Source organism: Augochlora pura, chromosome 4 (genome assembly GCF_028453695.1).
Source record: "Augochlora pura isolate Apur16 chromosome 4, APUR_v2.2.1, whole genome shotgun sequence".
Taxonomy (NCBI): Eukaryota; Metazoa; Arthropoda; class Insecta; order Hymenoptera; family Halictidae; genus Augochlora; species Augochlora pura.
In genome coordinates this window covers 16,626,404-16,639,471 of record NC_135775.1, presented here as the reverse complement: position 1 = coordinate 16,639,471, position 13,068 = coordinate 16,626,404, and the positions used below count along the sequence as shown (strand labels likewise).

The 13,068-nt window shown below is 33.9% G+C and overlaps 1 protein-coding gene across 3 annotated transcripts in view; it reads right to left on the bottom strand.

Annotated features, from left to right (window-relative positions):
- The window catches only part of Milt (trafficking kinesin-binding protein milt), a 119,411-nt gene that overhangs the window by 23,040 nt on the left and 83,303 nt on the right, over positions 1–13,068 (bottom strand). The window contains exon 1 of one of the 3 annotated variants that reach the window (XM_078179876.1): positions 11,474–11,750. The exons of the other annotated variants lie outside the window; for them this stretch is intronic. The gene's annotated coding sequence lies outside the window, so the exon portion shown is untranslated. Of the gene's footprint in view, positions 1–11,473; positions 11,751–13,068 lie in introns of those variants that run through there. 3 annotated transcript variants of the gene reach the window in all.

Below are 13,068 nucleotides of genomic sequence, written 5' to 3'. Positions count from 1 at the left end.
GTAGCCGGTTATTAATTCAGAAAGTAATTAGTCATTGTGGTTGTCAGTTTATACACCAACTATTACACACCTATTCCCACGAGAAATTACTAATGTTTCTAGTACACGTATCCCGTATTTGTTTCCACGGATTATGTGCAGAATGTGGATTTTATAATAAAATGACAAAAATATATTAGATAAAAACTTTAACTTGAATTAATAAAAGAAAGTATTAAATTAAATATAATTCAATAATACTAACTGAATCTAGCAACAAATTTTTATGCAGAATAAGAATTGCTTACATCAGTTGTAAGAAATAGGTAGCAAATAGAAATTTCCGTTTCCTTTTAATCATTTTAGCAAGCTGAAATTAGTATATTTATATTCTAAAATTCAATCGATCCATTTATTGCATTAAAATTCTCCTGTTTATTGTTATAAATGTAGTATACAGCAATATATAGCCATTTTTTGGAAAAATGTAAAAAAGAATCTGAAACGGTTAAGAAAATTTCGAACGAAGTCATTAAATTGAAAATAATAGAGTTCGGAGCCATATAAACCTCATGTTATCATAGGTCGTTGAACTCGCCTTGACGTCAATGATAATACCAGCCTGTTAATTAGACAGAGATGACTTTAAGATCTTCAAGAAGAAACTAAAGAAAATTAGGTATCACAATAAACTCTAATTTGAAACAAATGTCTTCTTCTGATATTTTAACCATCGTTACAAATAAATTGTTTCTGCCCAATTAGTACAACGGGTTATCAAATTAGATGACTTACTATACAATTGAAGGAGAAGATTATATCAGATTAATATCACAATAATATAGAATGTTATTTTCAATTACTGACTTTATCTAAGCAATATTATTTCCAATTGTTCACTTTATTTATATAACATCATTTTCAATTATTCACTTTATCTATATAATTTTATTTTTAATTACTGCCTTTATCCATACAATATTATTTTCGATTATACATTTTATCTATACAATTTCATTTTCAATTACTGACTTTATCTACACAATGACATTTTCAATTACTGACTTCACCCATACAATATTATTCCTAATGGTTCATTAACTTATCTATGCAATATTATTTCTAATTATTTGTCAAATTATCTTTACAATAGTATTTCCAATTGTTTGCTTCATCTATACAACATCATTTCCAATTATTGTCTTTATCTATCCAATTCTATTTCCCACTATTCATTAAATTATCTATCCAATATTATTCCCAATTATTCACTTTACCTATTAAATATGATTTCCAATTATTCACTAAATTATCTATGCATTATGAGAATATTGCAATAATGTTCCTTCAATGAAGATTGATAGTATAATTTTCTTGCCGACTCTGCATAAAAAGGAGACGGATAAAACTCTAATGCATGTTTCTATGTGAAAAATTTTTAAACATCGAAATTCCACTAGGACCCCGTTATATTCACCTCGCATGTACCTTCTACAAACGATTCATCATTTAAGGATTAAAACGTACAAGAATGTATGTACTAGAAACGTTGCGATCAATGGATCCCACGCTGGAATCCATACATAGATGTATAGTCTCGAGGGAACTAGTTTGAAGACGATGGCCTTATGCCCGTTTCCCTTACGAAATAAGACGTGGAATTAAATCATTGGGGGTGAGCAGAAAATTCTTTTCCAATCGCGTTACTAAAACAATTGTAAGAAACTCAAGTTTATGAAAACGTAATTTGTGAGTCTAAAATAACTTCCAAATAGATTGCGCAATTTTTTTATGCAAAAGAGAATTTGCTTGCGTCAATTACAAGGCGATAGAGCTGTATATAAAATGAAGGAAAAATCCGTACGGAGAGTATCATCTTTTTACAATTGATTTTTAATAGCTTTTAGACTTTTATTCAAATCGAACGAAATCTCTGTTAATCCTGACATTCTCGAAGGCACATTTTCTGAAGATTACGTACTATACAATAACTTGATAAAATTATTTTTGATTGACCAATAATTTGCGACAATTAAATGCCGCATTAAAAATTTTCCCAAACTATATTTATAATAATAACATACGTATATCAATCATTTTCACGGGACAAATAGATTATTAATCCTAACGCTATTTTCACACACTCTTTGTATTTTGAAAATAATGTTCAATTCGGATTTTAAAAGATGTATTTTGGCTCCTTTGCTGAAAATAAAGTGAAATAAATATTTCAGAAGATTTTGACCTCCTTGCTGGAAATAGTATTAAATTGAACTCTCAGAAATTGTCTTTTGACCTTTCCGCTAAAAAAAATAGTCTTGAATTAAAATTTCAAAAGGTGTTCTTTGACCCCCCCCCCTTCCCCTTCCGTCACTGCTTAATTCGATAGAAATAGAAATTCCAGTTTTAGGTAACTCATTCTGCACGTGTACCATCGCCACATGCAGCGCTTGCATAAAATCGAGAATTTCGTTGGCTATATTCGTCGCATTTTACGACACACACGCACCCAATGTTCGCACGACAATTAGAATCTGGTGCGAGAAGGCATTTCTTTTCTGTAAATAGTTTCACAGAATACGAAGGTCCCGGAATTGTGCTAGAAAATATACTTGGACAAAGGCGTGTTTAATAATATTCATAATACCATTAATATTTGTTTGCTATCGTCGTCCTCGTAATCGATGATATTGTACATTCGCCAGGTGCTCACATGTACACAGGGGAACCAATGCTCGCAAACGCGAGCGGTCATAATTGAAACGATGATATCCAAATGGCCAACAATGTTTAATGCACCATGCGATGGACGAAAGGGCATATGGATAATTAATCGCGAAAACGAGAGGATGAATGGTGATGTGGAAGAAACGTTGTACATTATTTTATTTCAAACATGTACTGTATTTCGATACGGTACTTATAGCCGAGCGCATTTAGCTTGAAAACAAAGTACTAGTAATTTTTCAAATGTATTAATCATTTTGAAAATATATATTTTTACAGTGTTCTTTAAAGCTCACTCGAATTATGCGGGGATAGTAATTCTGTAATTCCTGTTTTTAATATTTTTTTAATACAGAAAAATGGAAGTTGGAAAATTAATTTCTACATAATTAAATCGAGCTTTAAAAAACGTTATAAAAATGTATACTTTCAAAATTGTATCTGAAAAATTACTAGACTTTAAACTAAACACTCCTTATAATAGATCATTATCATTTTGAAATCGCCTACAAACGTGTCAGGTTATTAAATCAAATTTTAATTTTAGTAATACAGAACATTAATTATCCGAACTAATGAATTATGCATTATTATGTTCGAATAATGAACAGTTATATTATTGAAGTGACAGATTAAATTCTATTATATTTTGCTGTTTCGCCTAAACGATCAAGAAGCTTAGTAAATCAATACTTTAACAAATTGTGAATTCGGTAAATTGAGTAAATTAATATGGATGGTATAGTAAGGTAAGCCTGAAGTTTTATACCTTCAATCGATTGGCGTGAACGAAGCTTTATCGATTCACGAGGAATTATTTCATTAACAAGTAACACGTCCGTCTATGAAGTGCGTCTAAAGTATTAACGTGACCTAAGACCAAGGTAACAACGTTGCGCGTTGTGATTTGTATTTATTATTATAGATTATTCCACAGAGCAGAAAGATATTTTGTAAACTGGAAATTCGATCGCAGTCTACTTGTTCAGTAATATTTTTCTATTATAATAGTTTTAAACACACTGCTGCTTCTGCTAGTTTTGAAACTATTATAATAGTTTTGAATACATATACGTGGAATCGATATGATCAATTCATTATTATCGTTCTTTTATTTGTATTCCAAACATAACGCAACTAATTCGGCGAAGTGAAATGTGATGCAACGTAACCTGTTGTTGTCAACGGTGGCGTAATTGCACGAAGACTGTTCGCGAAACAAGTTATAGCGAATTCGTTGATTAGATTTACTAATTTACGATCACTGAAATTTTCACCAATTTCACTTGGAGTTACTGAATGGATCGATTTAATCTCGAGCATAAGTTCCAATCAAATTCGCACAAAATCAGAATGAACGTAGCTCTGTCATTGTTACAACGCATATGGAAGACCAGTTGGTTTTAATTCTCGGAAGTCCACGTGTGAAATCAATTAACGCATCATATACTCAAATCGCAATGTGATTCAGCGTACAGCACATCTTTGGCCAACAAATTCAGTGATATTCAAACGTTGAACACAATTTTGAAACGGATTCAAATGACGGGAATTTCATCGAGAATATTCTAAAGAATCGATCTACCTGCAAAAAATATGCGGTTCTATTTAAAAAAGAAATGCAGTTACACTTTACAAGCACACAAATGCATTTGTAAGAAAAACCGTACTATGGGATAGCAGAGCTTGTTGAATAGCGTAAAATGTACAACTTCTTTCTAAATCCACCTGGAGCAGAGCTATAATCGAGCGAGCTTATTTAGAATCACCCCATACAACTGCCCGAAACTCTTGAAATTGGCGTTACGGTCATGTTTCACAGTATATTACGTACGAAGTCGTGGTGCTTCCTCTCCATCTTTTCCATAAGATCGATAGTCTGCACGCTATTTTAGCCGGCGTTTATCTTAATACACCCTCCGGTTGCGTACGCTCCCCCGTGGAAATGCGACGCAGCGCGCATTGGGGTGCGAACTTGTGCGAAACGCTGCAATTATTGACCAGCATATAGCAGCCGGAGAACTGTCTTTCAACCCCGAGATACATTTCCGTTGCACGATTCTTTCCACGTGGCTATGGCGAGACATGTAAGATCAAATCGAGCGCCTATTCCTAAAGTTCACAGTGCACTTTCATTGTGAAACTTTTAGCGGATAAACTTCTCACGCGCTGGCGCACAGTGGCCTGAAAACCCCCTCTCTGTGGCCAAAATTAAAGTTTTTGACTTTATATATTGAAAAAGATCGTTCTCGTTGTAAACCGAGAAACTTCAGATCTCTCAAATACAAAATATTGCTTGCTGAAAACGAAGTTCCTAATTCCTATTTCGGAATGACAATCATAATTTCCAAACTAATTAGCATTTTAATCATTTTTCTAATGGAATACAATGCAACAAGATGCATTCATTTCTACGTAAATAATACATAGTTCTTTGAAAAAAGATTCAGATGATCTTGATTTTTTATGTTACAGTAAAATTAAACGATTTACACACCGGTTATAGAAAACACTAGAAATGTTACAAAAAGAAGCCAATTTTATTATTTTTTTAATTTATATACAAACGGTATAAAATGAAAACAATTCAAATTTTGAATAGGGTATCTTTGAAAAGGATATCAAGGCTAAGTGCAACCTCTTGCAACCTTCGTGTGTAGAATTATCTTAAGCACATCCAGTTGAAAAAAGAAAACCACAATTTTTATACGAAAGCTTGCAAAGAAATTTTGTTGTTGCGTAAAAGATACTGATCACCATTATTTGTTAAATGTAAGTACGTATTTTTGACTTCATAAAAATAATGGTGATGAGACGAATTCATCGACCTACTATACTACGACCTTAAACCTCGAAAAAATGTTGAAACAATTTTGGTCACAGAAAGGGAAAATTCTCATCGTTGCTATGTAACGATGTTACTATGCGTGAAATGCTCTAGTTGCGGGGCTGTGAAATTGTTTATTATTTAACACATTCGGGACAACGCGATTCACTGGCATATCGGATGACACAGTTTTGTAATTTACGTCGTGTTACGTTGATTTACGTTGTTATCGTGAAACATTTAACTCCGTGCTTCGTAAAATTCTCGTTCTCCGCCGATGATCTACCGCTACGATTTTTTACGGGTTTTCGTAATTAGTGAACCCCAGATATTAATGGTACCGTACACACCCGTAGAATAATTGAGTAAAAGTAAATATTTCTTTCTGCCGAGGCTTTCTCTAAATTCGAAACTATCACAAAAGCCTTTCTTAAAAAGACCATATCGAATAACGAGAAAATATGTAATTGGGTGTATATATCAGCATTCGCGTTCCCTAATGAAAGGTAGCAAATAATTCGATATCTTGAAAAATGTTTCCGCTCGCATGGACGGTAGAAATCTATTAAATGCACAGTCTGCTATTGTCAACGATACTTCTCATGCAAATTCAGTAGATTTAGTTGTATGAAGTTTGAGTGGTCTAAATAATGCACAGTTCAATTCGATAAAAGTATCGATGATAAAATTAATAATTTAAGATAGCCGGAAAATAATCGGTATTATATTTTTTATGCGAAATTTGTCGAAATTACTTTCTTGTAAGAAACGATTGAGTGAACTTCTCAATTCAAGCACGCACTATAATAACAGCGAGAGGTTTCAATAAATTCAAACTTTTTATCTGTTACATTTTATCAGCTCCCAATAATTAAATATTAATAATCAGAAAAAATCAATAAATAAATTTCAAAATGTTGCCATTCTGTTGAATCATCGATTTTTTCTGTTTGTTCCGGTACCTGCTATGACCAAAATAATTTCTCTGCAATAAATACCTGAAAGAAATTTAAACAAAAAACGCAATTTACACTAAAAAAAAAACCCTTGAAAACGAGACTAAATTTATTTAGATTTTCTGTTCTCTATCACGAAGTATGCTTGAATTAAGAAATTCATTTTATTGTTTCCATTTAGAGAATATGTATGGTTTTAACCATTTTGGAATAAACAACGTAAAACTGGTTATTTTGATCGACACGGATAGATTTAGTGTTAATCGTGCCAACACGTCTTGGTAAATTAATTTCCCAGTTTTCCTGAATGTGTTAACGACACAATTACCAACAACGGATCGCGAACCAGGAAAATCGTTGTGGTTCTTTCATTGTTTCTTTTTTCCACGTTGTAAAGGAAATTTCACAGTTCGCGTTGCAGGATGATGAAGTCGATAGAAGAGGCAATCTTGTAACGTATGCATGTTAAGCAGCTGCGCGAAGAGAAAGGATCCCATTCGATTCCATCTAGGAATAACTGTTCTTATAAATTCTATTTTCTAAGTACAAAGGTCAGCCCTGTCTTGAGTTCCGCATCTCGAAGGGGGCGTTCTCCTTTCCCGACAATCTGAACAATGCATTTTACTCTCGTTCCTTTAATCCTGAGACGATTAAGATGTTAGAACGTTTTTTATAGGCCCGTTTATGGGACGACCATTTCGTATTCAAGTAAGAAAAGGTGCTAGAAATACTATCCATTCTGTTCGTATATTTATTTACAGAATATTGTTGAACAGTTTAATTAGGCAGCTGTTACTTCAATAATAAATCATGAAACATCCAAAATAGAACATAGTTAGGAAATATTAAAATTTCTATGGACATTTTTTCACCAATCTTTAAATATGCTGGAATGAATAAATTAAAGAGAAGGTTGTTTGAAATATTGTAGGCTAGTATACAGGGATATGAGTATTAGTCATGAATGTTCAAATGTTAGGAATCTGTAATAATTCTTCCACCGAGAAGGTAGACCATTTGTAAAAAAATTCCAGTCGGATGACTCGCACGATATTACGTTCGAGTTCTCCGCCAATTACCTTCGAATTTGTAAAGTATGTTCGCTGTATCATACTAGCTCACACAATAATTGTATCTATAATAATTAAAAAGTGACATCATTGACTCCAGGCAAACAGAGCGAAAGGAATCATAGCTTTCGTAGAGCTACATTCTTTTTTGGATAGACTTTACGTAAGTTCTATTCGAATAATATTCCGAAATAAAATGTTATTTAAGTAAATTCGTACAATCATAGAACCATACAATTTACTGATCCAACGAAAATAAGTTGAAGAAAATAACCCTCTAAACTAGTTGACGTCCTTAAGTAGTTAAGATGTTATTAAATATATAATATTGGTATATTATAAAATATACTCCGAAAATGAAAATCGGGAATAGACACTCGATTAAGCGAGACAGTCGCGCAAGCAACCCGAGCAGAAAGCTGACCCCCGAACTATTCTGGCGCGGTTTCTTGAGTAGAGACGTCGCAGGTGATTATTGATTTTTCCACAGGTTCAGGCTTGCATAAGACCATGTTCCGGAGTGATAAACCGTGTCCGCCGCTCTCATCTTTTATTTAGAAGAGCAGAGATGCAAACGCGGGACAAACCTCCTCGCGAACTATATTTAACTTTTGTCAATAAACTCTCCCGATCTCCGAAATACCGATTTCGCCCCGGCTCTTTGTTAGCACGTTATATAGCCTTCCTCTGCTATATCAGTTCGCCGCAACTATGTCAATAGTTGGTCGACCCTTTATGCCCCAATATTACCACATCAACGGAATTATTAGAAATGCAAACTGTATCAGCAACCTCGATTTTTCTTCGCGGTTCTCAAATCTCTAGCGATCAGAATTTCAATTGTTATAGTCGCATAAAAATTCTACACCTCTATCGTGAAATACAGGACATTAATAAAAATTTACTTTCGGTACGAATATTTTGAATAATTCGAAAATAATTGCCAGACAAAACATGACTTTCTGTATCTTTTGGACAATTGCTAAAATTATAAAAATGAGTACACTTGACATTATTGTACCAATATCTTCCCTCGAACATATACTATTATAAGAATTGTAAGAAATCAATGTAAAATATATCTAGAAATTTTTATAATACAGCATAACTAGTATTGTTCTAGGACAAAGACAAGGTTCGATTTACTTGGCATGCTTCTTACGAAAACGTTCCCCTAATTACTGTAACTCGGAAAGAAAAAGATCAGAAAAAATTGGGTAGCTCCAGTTACTCCTTGAATTTACTGTTTTGGATTCTCCAACCACTCACTTTGATGAAAATGGGAAACGTAATTTCGATAATTATTGTATGGTATATTATGTAATGTTACTGTATAAACTTATTTCACCCAATAATAAAAATTTACGGTTTGGAATGAAGTCGACTGGTTAAAACTAGCACCAATGCCTCTATTGGTAAAAAAAACAAAATTACTTTCCGGATAACCTAATACTACAGATCAATAATAATTGGATGAGCATAACTTTGTTTCTTTCGGAATGCACGGAAGCTATCGAAGTTCCATTAAGTCATGCAACATTGCATAAGCAGTAATTCCAATATAACGTGGAATAACAAAGATTCTATGATCATAGAAATACTAAATAAAAAATCTTTCAAGGCTTATGTATGTTGGAGCAACTGATAAATCAAATTATAAATGATGCGAAGCATCCGTGGTTATACTTTTCTCAAAATGATCCGCCGTCCGATAGTTGAAAGATTTACTAATCGAATTTATTTGAAAGATATTGCGATACTCAGGAAAAAAGAAAACAAATATCGTGAACTCGAGAATTATCTTGCTACCACCACGTGCATTATCGATTGAGCTTATCTTTATCTAGATTTTGTTCTATTCAATTAGAAACGTGTGCGAAATGCAAACACCTGTAGTAGAACGTGTTTGATAAAACAATGATATCGCGAGGTTAAAAGTCGGATTGGAAGCTACTGCTTTTTTACTGCAAACTGACACGATGGTTTTATCGAATGACAAATAAGAGCAATTAGAGCTTCGCGACTATGGACAGACCGCGTGGAAGAGTGCAACAATTCGTTGCATAACAAATCATACCGAGACAAACGACCTCCAAATTAAGCCAGCGTGTTCGTCACACTTCGTTGAACATGTTTCTACGATTTACTCCGACGGAAAAAACGAACCTTGCCTTTTTCTATATTTCTTTTTTAATCACTTGCAACGCCGACGTTTCACGTGACGCTTTAATGGCAAATAGATTAGAGTTCCATTGCTTGAAAATAATCGTTTCCATATATCACTATTTTTACCAACCATTTGTATATCTTTAGCAAATTAATATCATGATAATAAGAAATTAATTAAGGGAAAGAAGAATTGAATTTCGAAAATAATTTTGAATTACAATTCTGTAAGGTGTTCCTGATTTCAACATATATTTGGTAAGAATAATGTTAAATAAAGCACATACTCGACCAAGCTAAACGAAAACTGTAACTGCAAACCCGTAGAAACGATGGCGTAAATTCAGTTACAAGAACGATAAACAAACAGTATTTCATGTGCTCTAATAATCGCACGTGACAACCACCGAATTACGTAAAATCAGACAAACATTGATAATTGCACGTATGCATCTTCTTCCAATATTACATCATCCCGAGAACCCGCGATAGTATTCCTCCAAATGAATTGTTTACAACAGTCGATTATAAAATTAGCAGTCTTAATGTTTGCTTTATTTCCAAAATAAATGAAAAAGGAAGAAAGGTCGTAGAACTTCGCGATATATTTTCTGATTGAATTTACATATCTATGCAGCATGTTTTGATCTTTTACAACAAAGCTTTATTATACAAGCAAACTTATTAATAGAATAGGTAATAAATACACGTCATAATATTAATAAATAACACTAACGCTATCAGACACAAATATTATGTGTAGCAGAGCAAATATTCAGTATACGATATAAATGAATTTGGAAAAAACTGCATTCCAATATTGCAAAAAAGTTTTATACAAAAATTCTGTAATGTACAGTGACGTAACTAAGTTCGTACTAAGTTTTCTTTATGTGCAGTGGATGACGAAATTCCACTAAATATGTGTCAGAAATTAGGAATGGAAATAAAGATATCGTACAATTCAAATACGTATGCATGCCTAGTACACTTATGCCCATCGTCAATTACTTAAATTAAGATGACAACAGCACTGCGAATAATGTTATATTTGAGATGACTCAAGGTGAGCTTCTTTGAAATCTTGTAACCGTATCAATACCTAACACAAATGCGAAATAATTGTACCACATTGTGGCTTGATTGTTCATTAACCATCTATGTAAATTTTCTTTTTTTTTCATTTCGAGGGTAACTGTTTAAGATGGGACATTTTACCGCTTGTGAATGGAATAGTGCGCCGGCTTAATTAATCAATGACTAAATGTATCTCCGGTACGATCTGCAGGAAGATCGCGTGGAAATTCTCGGCGTGGAATAAACAAGAGTATAAGAAATAAACGAGAAGAGAGGCTCGCGACGAACGGATTACAGGCTGCGGCTTTTAAAAATGGCGTCCAGTTGCAAAGGTTACGCAGTGACGTAGCCTGAAAGTCAGAGGCATGACCAGTTGCTGTCTGCTCGGAGGAATCACATGTTCCGGGGCCATGGGACGCTGCCGACTTTCAAAGAATCTTCAAAAACGTCGATTGAATAAAACATGTGACCGCTGGCGAATGCCGATTATCCTTGTCCAAGTATATTTCTGATTGCGGCGAGGTGCATTGAAATTGTCCGAGAGCGATACGAATTGTATCGCCAGCGAACGTACGCTTAAAAATTACCGAGAGACCGCGAAACGTGCATTCATTGATCGATCGGTCCGGACCGGACCGTTTGTCGTGTGAATTATCGAAGTAAATACTTACCATTCAACACACTTGGTTTTACGCCTCTGACGTCAGAGGAGTCACCGGGCACATTTCACAAGCTTTCAGTCAGTCGCTCGAGATAAACCGCGAATTGTTTACGCGAACATTGGTCGGAGCACTAGCGTGATGTTCGAGCACATTTTCTACCGGAGGATCGCTTCCTTTCGTGACAGAACGTGGAGGGGGCGCGATGCGAAACACAGACGAAATAGTTACGGCGCCATATCGTGAAGCTGTCAGAAGCTGGCTGCGCGCGCAACAAGCGTATTGCCGCTCGAGAGGGAAATTCAAATGGGAAATAGATGTGATGGTTCGAGGTTTCACTGTTTCAGAGGATAATGTAAATATTGAGGAAAGAATTTCGGTTGTACGTCGCTTATTAATAGGCTGCGGATTTTATGCATTTATGATAAAAGTGTGTAGCTGGAATATAAAATTATGGGTACGTGAGACGAATTTAATAATACAGTTATACTATTTTCTGTTTATTATAATAGTGAAAAGAAAACAATTTATTTTTATTTCATTTCTGTTCCACACAATTGTCTTGAAAATTTTTATTTTTCATAAAGATCCGCAGTCTACTTATTAGCCTAATAAGAGTCACGTTTATATGTGTGAACAGGCTTCTCGAGAAGGGGAGATCGTCTATTTTTCAAAATGCATGTCAAATGAAACCATTGTATGCAGTGAAACCCTTTAATTGAAAACAATGTGAGACGTTTTCCAGTGATTGCACAGAAATTTATATTAATATAATAATATATTATATTAATTTTATAATTATATTATTTGATTAAATAAAGAAGTGAACAAACTGCGAAGTGAAATGATAAAAGTGTACAATCAATTCGTATATTAAACACTATTGCTTTATACATGTTTGTTCGTATGTTTTGCTTTTTACTCTTTACTATTGCTATTAATTTTTCGTATCAAAACATAAGTGTCACCCTTCAATTTTTTAATTATAATGTCCAACATTGAATCGTACCATTCGAAAGTTTCTTGAATACAGAATGAAAAATTATTTTTTACTCAATAATAAAATAATATAAAATGTTTATGAAAAATTAACGAAAGATTATCTCGATAGACATTACGTTCTGAATTCATGCACCTCAACAATTTCGTATTGTGCAGCATTAAACGAAAAAATGCAAGCACATTGAAAAGGAACTCCGATGAATTAACGTTTGTCGATAACACGTGTAAACCTCCACGTGGAGATTCCGCAATCCGAGTTTGTCCGCTTTCAATTCGTTCGACAGTTTTACAATAAGTTAGACTGGGCTCTCCTCTCAAGGCAATACTATTAATAATACATCAGGAATCCCTGGCAATGCTGCCTCTGGAACGTGATCCACCGATTTCCAATCATATTCGCGATTTAAATTCTCATGTTACCGTAAATATAAACCCTCTTCAACGCGTACCAAGCTGTTTATCTTACGATTATTATTATTATGAAGATACGATTTGGGTGGATTTATTCAATAAATTTCATTCATTGCATATAGATGTACCGACAAAAGGTAACAAACATGTTACACAGACGCATATTCTTAGCATCAGTAAATCTTCGTAGCATA